We start from the raw sequence: 25,637 nt of genomic DNA, 5'->3' as shown, positions 1-25,637 counted from the left end.
TAAGTGTATAGATTTAAAATATTAGAAGGGACATACATCATACAAACTATAGTTATGTTAATACAGCCAAAAGTGTCTCAGTATCAAAAGTCACTGAAGATTAACCACCCTGGTAACAAAATGGGGATTTTAGTGAAACATAATGCATGATACCATAATGTAGATAATCTCTACATCTGTAGTAATCTGTAATCTAGCAGATAAAATGCTCTATTAACTGAAAACATAAATTAATTTAATACAATACCATCATTAGTTCTTATAAATTGTCTTTTAAACATTAATAAAGTTACAGGAAAAGATAGATTTGTTTAAATGTTTTCTAAACTCGATGAAGGATAATAACTTTATGGTAATAAAAATATTTTGTACTTTTTAAAAATCAAATCTATTAATTTTATCTTATTGGCATTTTCGAATGACTGGATTAATTTTTAATATGATTGTAAATTTTATGTAAGAGATATACGTACATTATAATTACTTATAGAGAAAAACGAAGAAAACAAATAACCAGTCTCACGACATACAGTGTAATAATAACGCGACACGTAATAACGCAAGTACGTAATCTTTAATTTGTTTGAGTAAATATCAATATACGTCATCGTTCTGCCTGGTTTTGTGATGGATTGTCGTAATAGTAAACACTCTAATGAAAAAATTGCGTAAACTCTATCGATCTACCTTCACAATCAGCACCGATAACGGCAGAAATCCCAGAACAGAACAGAAAATCTCGTAAGCGTAACGCACGGGCTGTTGGCGCATTGATGTTGTCGGCTTCAGCTCGTACCTGCACCTAGTCGATCTAAATGTCACGACTAATGGAATTGTGAAATTGTTTCGTACGATTCCACAATTTAAAAAACAATACGCCATTTTTGTGATCTCAAGATACTGTAGTTGCGGTAACTGTACAGTGAATATTTTGAAATTTTATAAATGGTACTTAATAATAAAGGATAGTCTAGCAGTAGTAGTAGTAGTAGTAGGAGTAGTAGTACTGACTGTGTTAAGAAAATTGTATTAAAATTATCATCGGAAAGTTATCGTCTCATCTAAAAACAGGAAATTAGGATACTAAATAACAGTAACGTCGAGGCAACAGAGTTACTGGATAACGTTCAAAAAATCAATAAGATTGAAAAGAACCCAATCACATGAACTTTATCTTGAATACTTTAATTTCCTAATTTACGGTTTTTTCGCAAAAAAAAACATAATTTTCAATAAAATGAAAAAATTGATTTGTTCAAAGTAATGATAATTATATTATATACATCTTGTACATCTTTCGGGTAAATTATGTATGGCATTGTTATAAAATTGTTTGTCCTTTGATCAAAATCATCCATCGAGTCATTTTCTAACTTCTTCGAAATTGACGAAGTGCTGTTCTGTAAGCGCGTGTCCCATGGATGCGAAAAGTTGATAGTCGGACAGGACTGGTCTGAAGCACTCGACGGATGCGATAATATGTCCCATACAAGTACTTTAACGCTTCCTTGACCGGTTTTGCTTTATGAGGCGTCGCGTTATAGTGCTGTAAAATCACATTACCGTGCATTCGGGCCCATTCTGGACGTTTTTCGATCCATGCATGGTTCAAATTGATCATTGGTTGCCCACCAAATACAGAGCATTGTCTTGCGACCAAAACAATTTGAACTTGGAAGTTGATCGGTCGACTTCAACAATGACTTGCGATAATACCTTTGAAGGAGCATTTTACAGACGATTTTACAAGTTTCCATTGGTCTGTCATTCAATTGATGTGTCCCATTTTTTGGATTTTCCCCATTGATCGTAAGCGATCACTAATGATGTCTTGGGCCACCTTTAAAGCCTCTGGAAATGGTTTTTGAGATTTGGCTTATTTATTTTCATTAAATAATAAAAATAAGGCGTGGCGAATATCCCTTCTCACGTTGGTATACCGGGAAATGAGCGCGCGGATAGTGCGGCTAAATCGGCAGCCTCATCTCTCTTATCCCATTCCCTTCTTGTTACACAAATAACGAGATACATCTTCGTTGGGCTCAGGAGGCTAACACAACAGGCTCTTTGAAGTTAAAGTTCGAATTTGAAGTAAATCGACTCAGATTGGACTACTGTTGCTTCTCGCATGGTCACTTGATGAGTTCGAGCCCGCCCGTTCACTGTGAGTTTTGTCACCGAGCTCCTATTTCAGTCTACCACATATTGAACGACTGTCCACGACTCACCGAGGTTAGAACTGAGTATGAGCTCCAAAATTTTAGAAACGCCGTAACAGGAGAAAATACAGACAAACTCCTCGGATTTCTATGAGAAATCGATTTTCTCCATAGAATCTAGCCTATGTTAAGTTTAGTGTTACTGACCAATTAACCATTACCACTTCGGTATGGGTGCTGATTTGTGCTGTCTGGATAGAACCTCTACTTCGTTATGGTTGTGTTTGTAGTCCTGTATTTGTGTCCATTTTTAAATTGTATATACACTATTTATACTTTTAACCGCCCGTTTGTGTTATTATTTATTTATTTATTAATTTATTATTTTATATATACACTTTATTGGTCCCGTCCCCTTTAGATCGACACCGTATTATACAAAGCGATAAAAAATACCATTTCTTTATTTTTCTATCTCTTTCTATTTTCTATTTTCTTTCTCTCCACACATTTTCAGACCTGTAAGGAAGAAGTATGGAATGGTTACATTGTATCAATTTATTACCTATCCACAACCGGTTTGTTCATATAATTATTTATAACTGATGTTCTGGAGCTAGATATATGTAGCTCCATATCTAGATTTAACCATAAAACAACACTGTCTAGTACTGCCAGTAGGACCTAATTGACGACTCCATGGCACAGTATCCCGTTGCAAGTTGATTTAATCGTTACCAAACCGACACCAGTCCGAACCTCGGCATCTCCAGCTTTACGACCGGCAGAATTTCGTTCATATCCATTCTTTTGGATTTATTATTTTCACTTTACGACCAGCAGTAATAAAACCAGACGCGTTTTAATAGCAGTATAATCGACATCGCATCTGAAATAATTATACCGTTACGAGCGAGATCGAACAGTAACCATCCAATTAGCCCCAAAAACAATTATGAATACGCCGCATGTTTACTTCCTACCTCGTTCTAATTAGAATAGCCAGGAACACAGTACTGAATCGATACGATATAAAAAGGGACGCGGAGAAGGGGTGGTGTGGGGGGTTAGAGGGGGGCATATCCGCCCATATTACGGGGACTAGATTGTTGTTCGAAATGGCCGTAGACCGTTAGACGTAATTGTCGTTTGGAATATTTCAGAGGATAATTAATATTATTGTCGTGGAGTCCATAACGCGACGTTTGAAATATATGGTCCTCTGGTGTCTAACAGTAACGCTGATATTTTTCATTGTGATTTCCGTACGGACGGGTCGCCCACCGGCTGAGTTTTAACAGTAAACCGCGTCATGTATTGCGTTTAATGTCGCTGGATAGAAATTAAAAGTAGGACATTGGAGACCATCACCATTAATAACTCTTTAATGGTATGAGATACTAATATGTTTCAGCTGTGTCGTTCAAACATTTAGTTTTAAGATAGGTTCCTATTTCTATTGCCATGTGAGGATATTATTGATTAAATAAGTTCTTGTTTATAACGACCTCATCCTTATTTTTAGTTATTAAAATCTTATCTCACAGTTAGACATTTTACCATAAAACAATACGATGAACACATTGAATTACATTCAATATTTCACTATTTTCACAATTCACGCCAGTGATAAAACAGACAGACCACATGACGGTCTTAGAATCACACTGTAGTCCAATAACAGCATCAAAGAATCTCCAAACATACCTAAATCTATTTTATTTACAACAGGAGCTGAAAACAGGACGACCCAAAGTAATTTTTTTAATTTATTACATTGTATTTATTACTAGTCGTTGTCGACTAATTTACAATTTGTCTTTATAACAACTGTCTTTTTGAAATTTAATTTTATTCTTGTATTATCCAAATACTTCAAACAGATTTGACATGAGAATGGAGTATCCTAGCGATTATCTTGATTTCCTTAATGAGAGTCGGCATCTGAAGGTCTCGATGTAAGTAATCACTCCTGTAGTATCTGTGCGCACCTACAATATTCCTCAGGACTTTGTTTTGTAAAACTCACATTGTATTAATGTTACTTTTCGAAGACCATCCCTATAATTGAATTCCCTATGTCCATAGAGGTTTAAATTCTTGCGTGTATAATAGCTATTTATTCTGTACTGATAATTGTGGTTTCCTTCCAATTAACCAATACATATTCTCATATTTGACCTCCAGTCCTCTCATTTTATGTTGTTTATGTTCCTTTCAGGGAAGTTTATTATATACAAATTTACTTTCTTTAATTTTAAGTTTCCAGGTTTGGGTCCAATTATTTATATTGTCAAAACACTCTCTTGTGGTACACCTGCCTTAGCTTCCTTTATTGTATAGTAGGCTTCCCCTTGTTTAACTCTAAACATTCTGGCTATAATGTAAGATTTTAATAGGTCTTAACTTATGCAGTTATACCGTACCTTATTGAAGATTTGTGCCACATCAAAGAATATAGCTGAACATACATTTTTACCTTCGTAGGCACTCAAAGCAAATGAGATAAAATCTACCCATGTAACTTTTACCCACAAAAGAACTTGACCACCAGTTAATACCAGTAATGGTCATAATTCATGTCATTTTTTGGAGGTCCTAAAGATTTTGACACTTAAAAGCAAGAAAAAAAATTCCAAGGTGTGACATTTTCATCACATTTGAACCAATATCCAAAGTATAATTTCTTGCAAACTCTAAATAGATCAGGAGTTGATCATGGGATTTTATAAAGTAAAAAAAACTTCTTGGTAGATTCTGCATTAATTTCAAGACAACACATTTATGCATTACTGGTTTAGAAACTTATTTAGGCCATATGTAATAAATCAACCAATACGATACTTACTAATCAAATATAAACTGTTTTGTTTTATATTTTATTTGGGTTATTACCTATTTATGTATTTTTTCTAGATTTCCAGATCCTAGAACATTAAACAATGATTAAGGGCAAAAAATTATTAACATTCTAGAAAATATCACTGGGAAGTGGTAATTAATTTAATGTATGGGTAATTAATCCTATTTTTTACGGTGTAAGTATGATTATCAGTACGATGGTGTCTAGTTAATGTTTGTTCATTTCTAATTAAATATTCTTCACAATAATAGCCTTGTAATGTATTGTCGTGATACAAAATCAAAGCCATATATTTAAAATTATATCATAATTTCATAAATTTCGATTGATTAGATTCACAAAATAAAGTTTTTTCTGCAATATCTCTAGATTTTGCTCAAGTTTTCGATAAAGTTTGATATGAAAGTTCAAAGCATAATCTTAAAATGATCCTCCTTGACTGATATTCAAAAAATTAGTCTATATAACTGACCGATATTTCAGAGTCAATCAAGAAGATGATTATTCTGACGTGCCTGCATTGTATGAAAATGTTGTTGCTACATTTGCAGATAACTGCAATCCTAACCATTGGAGATAAGTAATCCCGTATGGAAACAGAGCCAATTATCTTGGCATGACTCTTGTCAAACTCAAGAAGAAAACATTTAAAGAACTCAAGCTGAACTGCAAAAACATGTACTGGTTACTGGGTAGATATTCAGCTCAGTCAGTATATAATAAGCTTTTGCTTTCCCAACAAGTCTGTAACCAGTGTGGACTTATGGTGTTGAACTCTGGGGTCGTACCAGCCAAAGCAATAGAAATATTATACAAAGATTCTAAAACAAGGAATTATTACAAGGTATTGTTGATGCTCCATGATACAATCGTAATGACAATCTGCATTAGGACCTGAAGGTAGAAACTGTCGATAACGTTATCAATAACTGTGACCAAAAGCATGAACGGAGATTCCGTCAACGTATTAATGTCGAAGTTTTTCAGCTACTAGATAATGATAACTTAGTCAAAGGATGGAAAAGAGTAAAACTATTTGATCTATAATATTTCGATGCGGATATTATTAAAACTCACTGAATATTAAGAACAGTGACATAGATGATGAGTGATAAAGCCCTTTTAGTATGTTGTAGTCTTAAAACCTCGGCAAATTAGGATAAAAATACATAGTTTAATAGTGTAATTAACCAGATCGCTACAATAAATAAATTTTAAAAAAAGTTCCCGACACATTTAGTCCTGATATGCTTTGTACACCTTTGGTAACATTCTTCTTTAAAAGGACAGCTTCTGAAGTAATGTCACGTGGGAACCAAACCAAACTTCATGTAGGCATCCGTCCCATTGTCTCACCATAAAAATTCCGGGCATGATTAACGAACAAATTCGGACATGCGAAACGAACGAAATCGGGACTGGTTTACCGAAGCCGATAGCGCACGACACAAAACCGAATCGTAATTAAATCCCACTGCTAAATGCACGGACCGTAAAAAGTTTTCCTTTCTACTCCACCTTGAGATAGATAATGAGAAAGTGTTCCACATCGACGCGAACTGTAACAGCAGCAACGGCTACCGCCCGACCATGTTCGGCATAGATTATCCCTGGTGGATAGGAGAACAGAGCTGGGCTAGATACGGCGAAGCGTCAGGCTCGTATCGACGCCGACGAATTTCAGGTATAGCCCTCATTAGGATTTTTCGCTCTCCGTGTGTTTGTTTCTGGTTAATGACTGTGACAATGGAAAAACGAGAGAAAAAAATTGCACGACTCATTTATTAAACACAAAGCCTATATCATTGTCAAGGTTGTCGTTTATAAATGAAGAATGAGCTGATAAAATCTAACGTTCATTTAGTTTACTTAATTTTATGTATATATAATGTATTAACACGCGTGAAATAGTTATCCAACTCTTTTTAACATTACTTTGATTAAATATATCATCATTACGTCTTTTTGTTAACAACTATTTATGTATGTCACTGTTTTTAATGTACATCGAGTTTTACTTATAACTACACTGAACTATATCAAAGGGTTTTACTCTATTTAATCTTCTGAATGAACCATCATCATCTAGGAGCTGGAGAATCTCAACATTGATGTGCTGATAGAGCCTCTGTTCATATCTTTGGACATAGTCCTTGATAATCTTATCGACAGTTTCTACTTTCAGGTCCTTAGACAGATTGTCATTATGAATGTGTTATAGAGCATCAACAATACCTCGCAGTACCTTCTTTTGCAACCTTTGTATCATATTTTTATTGTTTTGGCTAATACAAAACAAGAGTTATTATACCATAAGCCCGTATTGGTTTCAAGACTTGTTGGTAAAGCAAAAGCTTATTATTAGTGTTGAGAATTATCGACTAAAAACGACTATAGACTGTTTAGTAACTGACTACTTTTTACTGTCGGCTGTTTCAGTCGCTATTTTTGGTTCAACTGATTTTACTTCTTTTTATCAGTGACTATTTCAGTCGCTATTTTCGGTCCGACTGATTTTGTTACTATTTACTATCGACTGTTTCAGTCGTGTACTTTTAATTACTATTTTTGGTTCTACTAGTTTCATTCGACTGATTTTTAACGTCCTGGCTGTGCCATCTTAGCCGCGACCTTGACAAAACCGCACACAATTTATGCTTACATATAAATTTATATGTAATCTATATAGATCTACGATTTTTTTGGTAGTTTTCTTGTAAATAACAATATAATGTATATTAATATCATATAATAATTCATAGATTAGTTTTTTTCTATGATTAGGTATATGTTTAATTTTTATTTAGTATTTATGGTTATTGTAAATCTTTAGTTTTTAGATTTTGTTTGAAAAATTCCATTCCTTTTTACAAATCCACAGACCATTCAAATATTAAAGTAATTCTTTTTCTGTGTATGTAATGTATTAACGCGCATGAAATAGTTTAACCTTATTTATGTATGTCACTGTTTTTGATGTACACCGAGTTATACTTATAACATTACTGAACTAGATAAGATGGTATTAGTATCTTTCATCTTCTAACTGGACCATCATTATCTAGGAGTTGGAGAACCTCAAAATTGACATCCTAATGAAGTCTCTGTTCATGTCTTTGGATATAATCTTGGTAATATTATCTACAGTTTCTACATTAAGATCATTATACAGATTATCGTTACGAATGTACCATGGAGAATCAACAATATTTCGCAGTACCTTATTTTGGACTCCTTGTATGATATTTCAGTTGCCTTGGCTGGTGCAACCCCAGAACTGAACATTATCCACACTGGTTACAAGACCTGCTCATAAAGCACAAGTTTATTATGTATTGACAGGATTGAGTATGTACCAAATAACCAGTATTTTTCTTTTGGTTATGTAGGTGGCTTACCACTTGCGTTTAACATCAAGTGTCATGCCAAGATATTTGGCTGTATTCCCGAGTGTACAGCAGATAGAGGTCTCCCAACATACTTCCCTATGGCACACCTGCTTGTATTTTCCTCAAGTCAGAATAGGCATCTTCTTGTTTGACTCTTGAAGTATCGGTCAGTTATATACGACTAAAATTTTGGAATATTGATCATGGAGATACATTTTAATCTTATGTTTTAAACCCTCATATCAAACTTTATTGAAAGCTCGAACAACATCTCAAAATATTGCAAAACAAACTTTATTTTCATCAAGTGATCCTTCTACCACATTGGTATTATAACATATTAATGTTAATATATCAATTCTTTTTAAAATAAATCTTTAGATTCCCATATATCTGAAATTCGTCAATTATCTTGCCATTTGTATTCAACAATATGTGTTATCGTGTTTTGATAGCAAGTACCATTAAATGCTATTAATCGGCGTGATTAATTGCCAGATTAATGTTACCAGATATCCGACGATGTTGCCAACATAATGACTGGTGCGATAACTTTTACAGGGAAGTCAGATAAATGAAAACGAACTTCATTGTTGAAGCTATATTGCCAGATAAATCGATTTAACGAAATATCTCCACTATGTGAAAGCAGTGAGCTTTAGTTCTCCATTACAAGCATTATTATGGAAATATTATGAAAGAATACTTCGAAAAACTATAAAGAAACTTCTAGGTATATTTAGTTTTAAAGTATATTATCTCAATAATGTTCCTGTAGTGTTTCTCCTTCAAATAACACTTTTTTATCACCTATCACCATTTCCTACTTTACATTTCCATCAAAGTTATGAAAATTATATCAAATCATTTTGGCTTGAAAAAATATTATCAACAATGGAATATAGTTTTGGTTATTAATATCTTGGATTTAAATTTCTGATTATAAGTATATTATATGACAATAATTTAGCCTTATTATATTTCTAATAGTGTTGATATTCACCAAATATCATCAGAAATATATATTTTTACAAACAATAGTAAGCATTAGAATTATTGAATTTGTTTATGTGACGTCTAAACTATGACTAAATATCCTGGCTTAAATATACACCTTCTAGTAATTTAAACTATTGAAACCTTATATTATTGTCTTATATTGAAATATATTGAAATTGTCTTATATTATTATACTTATTGTAGTAACACTGAAAAAAGTATTAGTTCTTCAAAATTAACTATTCATAGAGCTTTAATATAATGATCGAAAAAACATAAAAACAGTTTTGAAATACATATATGTTTGAAATAAAAAATGAATTATTATTTGCACAATTAATGAACATGAATACTCCTTAATAAAACAGAAAAACCAACGAGAAACTGGCTTCTAGTTTCCGAAAATTAAAACGTAAACGAACAAAGTGATTTTGATATCTCCATGACATAAAAAGAACAAACGAATCGGTTTGATATAGTCCGTATCAAAAAACTTTAATTCTCTTGAAATATCTCAAGGTTTGCTTGTTTTTCTATGAACATTTTTCAGTTTTTTACATCATGATTTTTAGGTATATTTATATTAATTTTTTTTTTAGTTTCATTAAATTAATGTTTATAAATAATAAGTGATTGATATGAATCAGCATAACTCACTCATTACGGATGCTTCTAATGCTTGTACAAGAATAAGCGATAAAAATCAAGTTAGATGAAAAGAACATTATTTCTGAGAAAGTATTTAAGATCATATCAAGACATGATGATATATTCTGCGGTTTCATCAAGCGATAATCTTCATTCCCAGCTTCTTGAATTTCCTGATATGATAATTTCGAAATTACGAAAGTTTATGAGAACAAAATAAGTAACCGGAACTACACTCAACGTGCATGTGTATGACAATAACTAGATTAATATCCAGTCGTTATTTTTACAACTCTAACTTTTGCTGAACAAATTGGTAATAAAAAACTGGTGACACAGAACCTAATAAAATAGCGATAAAACACTGAATGAGCAAGTAATTTGTCTAGATTCGTCTAGTGGTTTCAAATAAGTTTAAAATACGTTACGCTAAATTAAATGTAACCAGAATATCACACGAACTTGCCGACTGGATGGGTTTATTCGACGAATTGTGGAAGATTTCTTGTTAATCATCATCGTCATTGGTATCATACAGTTTAATTTACATCAGTGCTTATAAAATATATTCAAAAAATACCTATCAGTTTTGTTACAAAAGGTGCTCTATAAAATAATGCTATTTTCGATAACGTTAGATGATAGATCAAGGTTATTTTGTATATTTATGTTAAAACGTTTCGTATTGGCAATTAAAGTGGTTATTGGCCACTTATAATATATATAATATATATAACCAAATATAAAATTATAATTATTTATTAATTATTAACTTATAGCTATAGTTTACACTAAATGTATATTTTATATAAGTTCATATGGTTTTGTTCGCTTCAATCTCCTGACATCCTGCGCGCTGTCTAGCAGTTGTATTGCTTCCACGTTAGTATGATTTAGTAATCTTCTTTCGTGTTTCAAGGCGAAATCTTGGATAACTTCGCAAATCCATTTGATTTCCAGGTCATCGTGCAGTTCTTCATTGGTTACATAGCCATAGGCATTGGTAATCAATCGAGGACCCTTGTTTTGACAGCGTTGTAGGACTAGTTGATTTGAATTTTTAGTGCAACCCCATATTTGTACCCCATAGGTCCAAATTGGCTTTATAATTGTATTATAGATCAACCTCTTTGATTTTCGATCAAGTTGAAAGTCCCGAGATCTCCCGACTAACCAGTATAGTTGTTCTATTTTGGTTCTAATGTGTTTTGCTTTTTGTCTAACGTGATGCTTCCAATTTAATCTACAGTCAAGATGGATTCCCAGGTATTTAGCTGATTCTGCTTGAGGAATCGGGTTTCCATTGAGTGATATAATTAAGTTTTTATTATTTCACCTCAATGTAAAATTAACGCGGATAGATATGGAGCTATTAAGTTGAATTTTCCAAGCTTTCGTCCATTTGTAGATTTTGTTGACTGCCACTTGTACTTTTTCTGTTGCCCTAGGCAGAGATATATATTTTGCCATAATAATTGTGTCGTCAGCAAAGGTTCCAAGAAGTATTTCTTTTGTTGTTGGAATATCAGCAGTGTAGATCAGATACAGATCCAGAGAGATCCTAAGTCGCTACCTTGTAGAACTCCAGCCGAGATATTTTTATAGAACGCCATTTCGTGCGATACTCTAAATTTTCTTCCGAATAAATATGACTCCAGCAATTGAGAATAGTTACGCGGTAACAATTTGCTCATCTTACAGATTAATCCCAAATGTCAAACCCGATCATGTCAAAAGCTTGTGAAACATCCATGAATATTGCAGGGCAGTATTTCTTTTCCTCAAACGCTCTTTCAATAGCCGCAGTTACTCTGTGCACTTCATCGATTGTTGATTGGTGATTTCGAAAACCAAACTGGAAATCTGATATTGTTACCAAATATTTAACACGTTTAAATATCAGTTTCTCAAATAGCTTTGATATTGCAGGTAGTAGCGAAATCATCAGATAAATAGCTGAACATCTGGTACCAATTCATCACGTCTTTACTAATGGGTTATCATTTAGTACAAAACAAACAACTCTCGGGTAATATCTGAGCTAACAGAGAATAATTCGTTAAAATCGCTTTTTCGTCATATTTAGCACAGAAACCAAATTCACAAAATCTCTGTTAGTGCTATAAACACACTGACACAACCCTCATAAGTGAAATGTAGGTGCATATTCTGAGGGTTGCTCGCCCTGAGTCAAGTTACGTGAAGCTACAACACGCACAAATACATTCCAAGTAGCGTTGGGAACTATCGACTGCTTAGTAATTAACTACTTTTTACTATCGATTGTTTTAGTAGCTATTTTTGGTTCGACTGATTTTACCACTTTTTACCAGTGACTGTTTCAGTCGACTATTTTCTGACTGATTTTTAACGTTCTCCAACACATAAATATATATCTATATATATATATATATATATATATATATATATATATATATATATATATATATATATATATATATATATATGTTAATATATATAGTTTACGATTTTTTGGTAGTTTTCTTGTAAATAACAATATAATGTAGATTAATATAGCAGCATTTTGGAACGATATTTTTCAAGATTGTTAATATAATAGTGTAAAAACATTAAAATTGTGAATGATAAATAGTAAAAATTGACTGTTTTTATGGTAATAATAGGTAATATTTTGATTACTCTTTCTATTTTTGTTAAAAAATACGTTCGTTCAATAATAGATAAAGCATTTACTTTATTTAAAATAGCTCTTGTAGTTATTGTGCTATCATTTTTAATTATGTCATGGATTAGTTTTTCCGTTATTGTCATGTATTAGATTAATTTCTGTCTCGCTTATTCCACCTTTGGAAAATATAAGCACATATAAAATTAACTTCTCCAAGCAATTATCTCCGTCCTTTCCACTATCACAATTTATACAGGAAAGGGTTCGTACATCTTCGTCTGACATCACGAATGAAAAAAAAACAGTCGAATCGTGCATTTTTAGTCGATAATTCCCAACGCTAATTTCAAGATATAATTATAAGACAAAGACATGCTCACTCAATATTTCTGCGTTGACCAAGATGGTAATTCTGAGAAATCGGCGGTGATCTATGAAAGAATCGCCCGATTTCCTCACAACGACGGTTATCAAGCCGATTGTCACGAACGTTAAATGGCGAATTTACCGGAAAAAAGTGTTTTTAATTGTAAACGAACGTAACAGCTGATTTTTCGGATTCGTCTGGTTTATGTAACGCGGTCTCGAGTAAAATTGTTATTATTATTATAAAATATAGCACGAATATTAGTTCATGCATGACGTGACCTCGAGATATTTATTTACTACAAGTTTTCGACAAGATTTGCAATTAAAATGTGACTAGTCAATTGTAAAATATATGTTGAACAAGATAAATTTGACGTCTTAGACCACCATTCAATTGAAAAAAAAAACACTTTTTTATATTTCGATACGTAGTTAACAATAAGCTACCCTGTTAGTTATTTCTAAGAGAATTTATCATCTTTTACTTATGTTTAATTGAATAGCTTAGAGAAAGCCGTTATGAAGATTGTCATTCTCTTCTAAATACAAGATTGTTCTTTCTTATGAAGATATTAAGAGAAAACAGTCGAAACATATCAAAAGTTTATAACTGACCATTTACACGAAAATTATGCAGAAATAATTTAAATCGAAAAATTAGTTAAAAATTTCATATAAATATACACATTCTTAACATACAACGGCTTATATTTGAAATATAACAGTTTATGTTCAAAACCCTTTGTCTCATATTTACGTTTATTCACATTTAGTATGAATTCGTATACACGATGAATAACCGTCTCGGTATGTAGTTGGTAGTACCCCGAATAACCGTTAATACTCTCGGATTCGGATCCTACGCAGCTACCTTATTGGTAGCCATAAAGGAAGCATTTAAAATTCTAAGTAGAACCTCTTAGAGTTCAAACAATGCGCCAAAGGAAAACGAATCATCAAATTGGAATTGCCGATACCGCTAATTAGCTTTTATTTATACGACAAACAGGTCAACATCGTTAATTTGATCAACCTAATCTACAAAATATCGATATTTTGGTCAAAAATATTGTCTATTGTCCGATAAACTAGTTTACATTTTAGACAGAATGACTATACACTTAATATATACAAAATAATTCACTATGTAAGCATATATGTTATGATAATATGTTTTCAGTGTTAAAAATATTTAATTCATTTTCACTGTTCTTCTGGGAAAGAATATGGTAGGAAGAATTCAGCCTAACAGGTCAATTAAAAAGTCCCCGACCTGACACATGGCGCTACTAGAATTAAATCTATATGTTTTTTAGTTAGCCCTAACCCTCAAAAGATGCGTGTATAAATTTGACAGCTGTCGAGTCATTAGTTTGTGATTTATATCATTTTGAGTAAAGTAACTTTTGTTATAGTGAAAAAAATTGATAAAAAGGAATTTCGCGTGTTGGTAAAATATTGTTTTTTGAAGGGAAAAAATACAGTTGAAGAAAAAACTTGATTTGATGCCGAGTTTCCGGACACTGCCCCAGAAAAACCAACCGTCAAGGATTGGTATGCTAAGTTTAGACGTGGTGAAATGAGCACCGAAGACGGTGAACGCAGTGTACGCCCAAAAGAGGTTGTTACCGACGAAAACATTTAAAAAATCCACTAAATGATTTTGAATGACCGTAAATTGAAATTGAATGAAATAGCAGACACTCTAAAGGTATCAGCTGAACGTGTACATCATATCATTCACGAATATTTGGGTATGAGAAAGCTCTGTGCAAAGTGGGTGCCGCGCGAGCTTACGTTTGACCAAAAACAACGACGAGTTGATGATTCGGAGCAGTGTTTGAAGATGATCCAGCGTAATAAATCCGAGATTTTACATCGATATGTGACAATGGATGAAACATGGCTCCATCATTTCACTCGAACTCCAATCGACAGTCATCCAAGTGGACTGCACAGGATGAACCCGCTCCAAAGCATGGGAAAACGCAATAGTCGGCTGGCAAGGTTATGGCGTCTGTATTTTAGGATGAGCATGGAACAATTTTCGGTTGACTACCTTAAAAAGGAAGGACCATCAAGAGCGACTATTACATAGCATTGTTGGACCGTCTGAAGAATTAAATCGCCGAAAAACGGGCGCATCTGAAGAAAAAGAAAGCGCTGCTTCATCAATACAATGCACCGTGTCACAAGTCAGCGAAAACGATGGCAAAAATCCATGAATTGGGCTTCAAATTGCTTCCTCATCCACCGTATTCTCCATATCTGGCCCCCAGCGACTATTTCCTGGTCTCAGATCTCAAAAGAATGCTCGCTGGAAAGAAACTTTCGTCGGATAAAGAGGCGATCGCCGAAACTGAGGCCTATTTTGAAGCAAAGCACAAATCGTACTACTAAAATGGTACCGAAAAGTCGGAGGGTCACTATAATCAGTGTATCACCCTTAAAGGGAATTATGTTGAACAAATACACTGACAACTGAACAACAAATATACTGAATAATTAGCTCATAAAAAAGTCATAATGTAAAATACAGAAACCGGCATTATCTCACCATATTCATCGTATGAATGAATCGATTTTTTCCTTCCTGAAGCAGGAATTGCTTAATTCCACAGGAGGGGTGGCTACGCAGGCAGAATCGATTATCTCGATCCGATTGCCGGCTGACTTTCACGTCAGTACTTTAATAACAAATCTGATTATTTATACTTGACGATGTTACCACATCGGTTGTGCATTTGTCGGTCGTTTCTTGTCCATGTTACAAACCGCAACGTTTTCATCATTGTCTCCGGCATTCGAAGGTACCGAGTACGATTTCGAGTTACTAGCGAGTAGAAGTCGACATTTTCTTGAATATACATGTTGGATGTTAAATATAAGATGTTATAGATGTTTGATGTTAGATATTACTTGAGCTGTTCAGATGGGTCCCATAATATGTATATAGAAGGTTCGCAGTACTATAAGAGTGGTACAACAACATGAATTTTTGATGTTCAAAAATCCTCAAAAAAAATTCTATGGAAACTGTTTATTTGGCCGTCCTTCCAACTCTTTATATTCCCCAGATATTGTCCTTTCTTATTATGTTTTGTTTCCTTCGATGTAATCGAATATTCGTAAACAATTTGACCGAAGGCACAATTGAGAATAGAATATAATAGAAAATCACGAAAACAGAGTTTAAAAAAGGACAATACCTAACAATGAAAAATTAGATCGTGAATATTATTTATATCAAGATAGATGTGTACCATATTATATGACAAAGGCTTTTACTACCTTTAATCTTCTGACTGAACCATTATCATCTAGGAGCTGAAGAACCTCAACATTAATGTGCTGATGAAGCCTCTGTTTATGTCTTTGGGTATGGTCCTTGATAACTTTATCGACAGTTTCTGCTTTCAAGTCCCTATGCAGACTATTGTTACGAATGTACCACTACATGTACATGTAAATGTAATGTATTACGTTAGCCTGTACAACCCCAGAATTGAACACAATAAATACACACTTGTTTCAGGAGTTTTTGGTGAAGCAAAATCATGCCAAACTTTAACAAAAGATTGAGCAACATCTAGGGATGTTGCAGAACAAACTTTATTTCCTTCTAGTGAATTTTTTATGACACTAGTGATTCTGTGTTCTCTAAATGCTAAACTTATTCATCTTCTCAGCTATCCTCACACAGTTATCTAAACGAATTTTTATATGAATCTCCCCGCCTATTAAATAATATTATTTAAAAGCGAAATTACTACCGCCAACTCTTCAGGTATATCTTTAAGAGCAATATCATGACAAATGTATTCCAGCCATCCAGAGAAGGTTGAAAGTTTTGTACCAATAATATTCGATTATTAAACAATTTTATATCATCAATGCCCATTTTTTGTTATAATCAGAATATAATAAACAGTCTTGCCGGCTGTGGTTTCCATCAATAGAATCGAATGCACGTGTTCGAAGTTATTGATTTTTGACCTCTCCCGATGGCTATTGATTCCTCGACGTCCGAGAGCAAGAAACGCAGCGATGGCGAATAAAAGAAAATAAAAACTGTACTTCTTTTGTAAATCGAGCTTGCGTACTGTCGAAGGCGCGGTATTGAACATCACGTCTCTTATTGAAAGACCGAAATAATAAATAATTCATAAGCAAGAAGTAGAAGAAGGAGGAGGCGGAGGAAAAAACTGTTTTACATAATCATCGGCATGACTGGATGCCATCTAGTCGCTTCTTTGTGGTATTGTCTGGCTCAGCTACAGTTACCCGCTCGATGAACAACCAACAAACCGATGGAGTGAATTGTGAAGATTGATTGAAGCGCCCGGAACGTTGCTTCTTGTTACGAAAATCACCTAGTGAACTATTACTAAACTTAAAACTTAAACTATATTTTGTATTAGTCAACATAAAAATGGCCATAATTCAGCCTCAGTAACAGGTGAACTTTGACCAAAAATATTTTTCAGTGCTTTGAAGACACCGAAGGCAATAAGCGTTCTGGACAGCCAAAAAAAAATTAAAGACTGACATTTGAAGGCATTACTCGATAAAACCAGCAATGGGGATTACTATCAACTACAATTGGTACCGTTTGAACTGAGCACTGCGCAAAGAAACAGCCAGAATACGAACAAAGACACAACAATGTATTCTTCATCATGACAAAGTGGCCAGTGGTTCATGTTGGAAAAGTGGTGAAAACGGACTTGGAAACATCAAAACTAAAATGTACCTCAAAATATACATCGTTCTCCCGAGACGGAATCCGTTAATTACCTGAAAGATCGGAAAAAGTAACGACTATCGATAGACAATACTTTGAATAAAATACGTTTTAGCCATTAAAAAAAACCTTTAAAACTAATTTATAGGCTTAATATATAAACAAAAAAAAGAAACAGACCGGAGTCTTCTCGAACCAAAGGGGAACTAATTAAATTCTCGTGTATACACATCCGTCAGCTATCGAGTCGGCGGCGTAACAATTGAAAAACATCTAGTTCAAAAACGTGTGACAGTTTTTGGAATGTGGGTCATCGGTCGAAAAGATGTGGTTTGCTATGATGGTAACGCGGTCATTTTTTTTTGTTATGGACTGTCGTTCACACACACACACACACACAGGTCTCGATCTCTTTTGTATGTAAAATAGTGCAAGGTTATGTGATAGCGTTGGTTGTAATGAGTTATATAAAAATTACGCCATAAAATTATATTGTTCTTTACCATATGTTAATTATTATTAATAATACGCACACACACATATACATTACTTAATTAATCTTGCACTTTTTTGTATACTCCTCCGAAATTCATTGTTTGTTGCATTTTTTTCTTCCCCCTCCACTGTATATTATTATTATTATTAATTTTTTTATTCTTTTTTATATAGATTTTAAAGCCTCCTTTTTACCAACCAGGATTTATCTGGACTGGACCCATAGAGAACATAATTTCACACTTTTTCGAAACGTACCCGATGCGATTTAATAAACGGTAACACCATCAACTTTCTTGACGGTGTTATATCAATTTTCTTCATTATCATCATATTATTCTCAATATATATTTTAACACTTGAAGACTTAATTATTTCTGTGAAATTACTGGGTCAAAAATGTACGTAAAAGGTCGATGATTTCCTGTAAGACATCTTGACTTTAAACGAGTATCAAATGTTAACATCTTACTTGTTTTATAGAGGAAGTTTTTTTATCGGCATAAAAGAACCCGTCCCTATATTTATATACCGCAGTCAATATTTAACGTTAAATATCATTTTACCACCAGAAAGTGAACCGGAGCCTCACGGCCATACCACCTGTCCTGTTCCTTTCCAAACGCAACCTGCTTACTGCGTGTTTCTACCGTCGCTTTTTTCCTGTTTCGTTCGTTTGTTCGTACAAACAATGCCTACTTAGACATGTGTTTCGTTGGCGCAAAGGCCGGCAGGGGATCTAATTGAATTCCGGTAACGCGAAACCCCTAGAGTCAATAAGGGCGTGAGTGTAAACACAGTCGACCGAACTCAATTTCAAAATATAGTGCCTGTTTGTAACATAGATGGCTTTTTAGTTGTCTTGGAAGCTTTGACGAGGTTTGAGCGTCATCAAGACTTGATTCTTCATAGAGATATTTCGCAATTTTGCCGTATTTTACCGATCATACAACATAAATATGATTTAGTAGGTGATTAACGTTTTTCTCTATATATTTGTTAATATAGTCGAGATATATTTAAAATTCCATTATATAAATAATATACCTTCAAAATAGATGCATTTCTTGACAATAATCATTAAAATTAGCGTTGGGAACTATCGACTGAAATTGACTATCGACTATTTAGTAATTGACTACTTTTTACTATCGACTGTTTCAGCCGTTATTTTTGGTTCGACTGATTTTGGTACTACTTACTGTCGACTGTTCCTATCGTGTACTTTTAGTTACTATTTACATCTTGATGACCTATGTACAAAAAAACTTTGAGTATCCTATAGATGACATTTTGGTCTTTGGACATTGTATCAATAATTTTGATTATTTACTTTATAGGCCCAAGTTTTGAAATTTTAACAGTTCATTTAATGATTGTAAACACATTCCTTTAATATATATTTCTAATCGTAAAAAATAAATTAACTAATTGTGTTTATTATTGTTTTAATATACATGTTAAAGCAAAATATCAATTTCAAAATATAGTGCCCGTTTGTAACATAGATGGCTTTTTAGTTGTCTTGGAAGCTTTGACGAGGTTTGAGCGTCACCAAGACTTGATTCTTCATAGAGATATTTCGCAATTTTGCCGTATTTTACCGATCATACAACATAAATATGATTGAATAGGTGATTGATTAACTTTTTTTCTATATATGTGTTAATATAGTAGAGATATATTTAAAACTCCATTATATAAATAATATACCTTCAAAATAGATGCATTACTTGACAGTAATCATTAAAATTAGCGTTGGGAACTATCGACTGAAATTGACTATCGACTATTTAGTAATTGACTACTTTTTACTATCGACTGTTTCAGCCGTTATTTTTGGTTCGACTGATTTTGGTACTACTTACTGTCGACTGTTCCTATCGTGTACTTTTAGTTACTATTTACATCTTGATGACCTATGTACAAAAAAACTTTGAGTATCCTATAGATGACATTTTGGTCTTTGGACATTGTATCAATAATTTTGATTATTTACTTTATAGGCCCAAGTTTTGAAATTTTAACAGTTCATTTAATGATTGTAAACACATTCCTTTAATATATATTTCTAATCGTAAAAAATAAATTAACTAATTGTGTTTATTATTGTTTTAATATACATGTTAAAGCAAAATATCAATTTCAAAATATAGTGCCCGTTTGTAACATAGATGGCTTTTTAGTTGTCTTGGAAGCTTTGACGAGGTTTGAGGGTCACCAAGACTTGATTCTTCATAGAGATATTTCGCAATTTTGCCGTATTTTACCGATCATACAACATAAATATGATTGAATAGGTGATTGATTAACTTTTTTTCTATATATGTGTTAATATAGTAGAGATATATTTAAAACTCCATTATATAAATAATATACCTTCAAAATAGATGCATTACTTGACAGTAATCATTAAAATTAGCGTTGGGAACTATCGACTGAAATTGACTATCGACTATTTAGTAATTGACTACTTTTTACTATCGACTGTTTCAGCCGTTATTTTTGGTTCGACTGATTTTGGTACTACTTACTGTCGACTGTTCCTATCGTGTACTTTTAGTTACTATTTACATCTTGATGACCTATGTACAAAAAAACTTTGAGTATCCTATAGATGACATTTTGGTCTTTGGACATTGTATCAATAATTTTGATTATTTACTTTATAGGCCCAAGTTTTGAAATTTTAACAGTTCATTTAATGATTGTAAACACATTCCTTTAATATATATTTCTAATCGTAAAAAATAAATTAACTAATTGTGTTTATTATTGTTTTAATATACATGTTAAAGCAAAATATCAATTTCAAAATATAGTGCCCGTTTGTAACATAGATGGCTTTTTAGTTGTCTTGGAAGCTTTGACGAGGTTTGAGCGTCATCAAGACTTGATTCTTCATAGAGATATTTCGCAATTTTGCCGTATTTTACCGATCATACAACATAAATATGATTTAGTAGGTGATTAACGTTTTTCTCTATATATTTGTTAATATAGTCGAGATATATTTAAAATTCCATTATATAAATAATATACCTTCAAAATAGATGCATTTCTTGACAATAATCATTAAAATTAGCGTTGGGAACTATCGACTGAAATTGACTATCGACTATTTAGTAATTGACTACTTTTTACTATCGACTGTTTCAGCCGTTATTTTTGGTTCGACTGATTTTGGTACTACTTACTGTCGACTGTTCCTATCGTGTACTTTTAGTTACTATTTACATCTTGATGACCAATGTACAAAAAAATTTTGAGTATCCTATAGATTATATTTTGGTCTTTGAATCTTTTATCAATAATTTTGATTATTTACTTTATAGGCCCAAGTTTTGAAATGTTAATAGTTCATTTAATGATTTTAAATACATTCCTTTAATATATATTTCTAATCGTAAAAAATAAATTAACTAATTGTGTTTATTATTGTTTTAATATACATGTTAAAGCAAAATATCAATTTCAAAATTATTTAATTCCTATATTACCTGATTTATTATTCCATATTTATGATTATAGTATACATACAAATATATATATATATATATATATATATATATATATATATATATATATATATATATATATATATATATATATATATATTTATATATGACGCTCCGACGTTGTTAGAGTTCTGAAGATAATCTTACTGATGATACATTGTTATAATGTTCAATTGTGTAGTAATTTAAATCAATTGGTACTTTGCTGATTATTTAAACTTAATGGAATAAAAAAATATACATAACATAATTTAAAATAAAATATAAATTGAAAAATTTAGTTAGTTTTATTTTATCACGTATATTTCAATATACAGTCATATATTACTTTAATGAATATTATGCATCAAAAATATATCTGATCTTATGTCGAAAATATTATCAATACAAGCTTTAGTAGTATAACATCTCATTTTTAAATTAACTATTGCGAGAATATAACTTAATATATCGTGGTAGAACTTCGACCAGTGGTTGATCACTAGTATGAAGTAAAATTTAAAAAAAAACGCATAAAAACTAAATCACATATCTACTGGATTCACAGTCCTCATAGAATATTCAAAGACATTCACTGTATGAAGAAAATAACAGCTTAAATTCTCCTATTACCGCGGTAGATGATCAGATATCGATCTCTATCTAACGGCTCACCGGACCACTCTTAACAACACGTGACAGTCTACCGGGACCCCAAAAAAAAAGCAACAAGATCTCGTCATTTTTTTCTCCTCTCCAACTTCATCGACAACGCCCATCTTGAACGTCTAACGGTAACCGTAAAATTTAAAGCCCCAAATCATCGACGATGATCGAAGCAATTTCTGATAGTTTTCCTATTCATGGCGGACGTTTTCTCAATCTTCTTCTTTTTATTGGAGGATTCGGATGATTCCCGGAAGCCGTGGACGTGCTACTGGCTCTTTGTCGCGTCGTTTTCGTGAATTTTTTTCCACTTCTCCTGATCGACGCTTGTTAAGCAGTTATTAATTTCGGATTATGATTTGCTCGAAGTGGTTTTTTTTTCGTCGGAATGTACCGTTATGAATCGACGAGGAGGTGTAGAATCAGACAGAGCTCAATATTATTTTATGTGCAGCTTTTAGTCGTATGAATATTTCTTTAATTATATTCTTCAACTATAACAAGCTCTATAATACGACCAGAAGAAGCAAAGTAACCGAAAGGCATAATACCGAATGAAAAATATTAATAATTATTCATACCTCATAGATTATTTGATGCTTTCAATCTAAGCCTGCTGGTACATACGTTTCTGAAAACAAAACAAAAAACAACCTAATAAATAAATATGTTCTCAAATATAACTACTAACTAAAGGTGATATAAATCACTATTCTTATTAACATATTTTTTACATCACACCAATTAATCTAAAAATTAGCTATAAGCTAAATATATTTTTCTTATTCATCCAATTTTTGAAAAATCTAATTCATTAATTATTTACATTTATTTACTCGATAATTAATATCATACTTAAGATCACAAATATAAACAAAACGTCAAATATATGTTTATTATTTGTATATTTTATAATAATAAGATATATTCCATTTTATCACATCATGAGAGAGAATATATCCAAGAATTTATTTTAAATTTTAATCTATCAATTAAACATAAAACATATTCCATCTTACCAGCCTAATACTGTTTAATTTCGTAAAAGATGTTTAAAAAATATGTTTTCATGAAAATATGATAATATCTGAGCAACATTAGTATTCATACTAATTCCAATTAAAACTTCCTCACTGACTTTCATAGATCTAAATTGCTATTGAAATATAATACAACAGGAAAGGTTGTTGACACAGATTTTGGTAGTATGCTCTGTACAAGTAAAAAACCACACACAAAGCTTTCATATATTATCTAACCAAAAAAAATAGACGATGTTCTGAACCTATGTACAGGAATTCATTAAGCTAGTCGAGTAGTAAAAGATAACAAAAAACAAACAGAACCGTAAATACGTAAAAACAAAAGAAAACGAGTGTCTGGTCTTGATAATTTGATCTTAGAAAACAGACTGATTGTGCTACCAGATCGTTGTCAGTTGTGAGATGCATGTACAGTTTGGTAAAATGACTAGTAGCAGTACTTTCTCTCCATTTTTTTGCGTGCGTACAGTTAGCGTAAGTAGCGTCATCATCATACATTACTCTTACTTATTATCGTTAATTATTTGTCATTTAAAATCCCCTGTATAAATCTTCAAACTGAAAACGTTATTAAAAACAACTACAACTATAAAACGTTTATAAGTTTGAGTAAATACTTTCCAGTTCAGGACAATTCCGTTTTATAAAATGTATTCCAGTTATTAAAACAGCAATTAAAACAATATATTCAACTGCATCTAATATTTAAGATTAAAAATGTGTTTTCGTATTAACATTTTAATCAGAGATCAGTCAATAAAAATTAAAATTAAATCTCTCAAACTTATTACAAAAAAGTAAGTCATATTCCAGTTTAACAGCCAATAAAAAAATAGAGGTAGGAAATAGAGATCCTAGAGCTATCCTAGGATTTATAAAATTTAAGATATGATATGAAAAAAAATCCACTATTTATTTGAAGGTACGCTTCACTATATAACCTAGATAATAAAGGCTGTATAAAATTTGTTAAACGCCATTCAAATCAGTCCAATTTTTTACCTCTCGAACAAAGATGAAAATCTCAACATATATATATATATTTGGTGGTGATAAAAAATAAAAATCTATATTAAATTGCTCTAAGATACCTAATATTTAAGATATGTGAGAGAAATTTGTTATAACACCAATCGATCTAGCGTAAGTTCTCTATTAGTCGACCAATTTTCATTAAGCAATAATTATTTGAAAGAAAATGAGAGAAAATCACAAATCACAATCTAAATAAAATAATTGAAGAAAAATGTTCATCAAATATAATTTATTATAACATTATAGAACATCTAAAAACTACAGTTAATTATACAGTCACAATAGTTTATAGGTTAGAGTTATAACATCTTATCACTATTGCTTTCATGAATATTGCATACGTCTGACAACCGGACTTGATTGTATCTCGTTTTAACTAGAATAAAATGAGAAGGAAATATTGTCTGATTATGAAATTAATTTACAAATTGCAGCAGGCAATACATTAAACATCGTGACGTTAAAACTCGATGACGTATGTACAAAAAAACTTTGATATAGTAATGTGAATATTCATTGATTCATCAATATATATTAAGATATATCGAAGAATTATTTTACTAAATCTTATCAAAGAATACATTATGTATCAAAAAAGTATATTCAACTGGTAATATATAACAGGTCAAATGAAAAGTCCCCAGTCTGTCACATGGATGGGGCTACTAAAATTAAATCCGTGTTTTTCACTTAGCCCTAACCCTCAAAAGATACATGTATAAATTTGACAGCGGTCGGGTCATTAGTTTGTGAAATATAGCATTTTGAGTTGAGCAATGTTGGTTATCGTAAAAAAATGGATAAAAAGGAATTTCTCGTGTTGATAAATATTGCTGTTTGAAGGGAAAAATACAGTTGAAGCAAAAACTTGGCCTGATGCCGAGTTTCCGGACACTGTGCCAGGAAAATCAACCATTAATGGTTGGTATGCTAAGTTTAGACGTGGTGAAATGAGCACCGAAGACGTTGAACGCAGTGGACGCTCAAAAGAGGTTGTTACCGACGAAAGCATTCAAAAAATCCACATAATTATTTTGAATAAAATAGCAGACACTCTAAAGACATCAACTGAGCGTATAC

General features: G+C 32.3%; 1 protein-coding gene across 3 annotated transcripts in view; it reads right to left on the bottom strand.

Annotated features, from left to right (window-relative positions):
- Nucleotides 1-25,637, bottom strand: part of sano (CABIT domain-containing protein serrano) — a 105,715-nt gene that overhangs the window by 55,565 nt on the left and 24,513 nt on the right. The window contains exon 2 of one of the 3 annotated variants that reach the window (XM_076411652.1): nt 23,061-23,110. The exons of the other annotated variants lie outside the window; for them this stretch is intronic. The gene's annotated coding sequence lies outside the window, so the exon portion shown is untranslated. The remainder of the gene's footprint in view (nt 1-23,060; nt 23,111-25,637) is intronic. 3 annotated transcript variants of the gene reach the window in all.

This window comes from Rhynchophorus ferrugineus, unplaced genomic scaffold, assembly GCF_030347505.1.
Source record: "Rhynchophorus ferrugineus isolate W39M unplaced genomic scaffold, kcgeb_rfMv2 rfM8, whole genome shotgun sequence".
NCBI lineage: Eukaryota > Metazoa > Arthropoda > Insecta > Coleoptera > Curculionidae > Rhynchophorus > Rhynchophorus ferrugineus.
The sequence above is the reverse complement of the archived record's forward strand: the minus strand, read 5'-3'. Positions and strand labels throughout refer to the sequence as shown.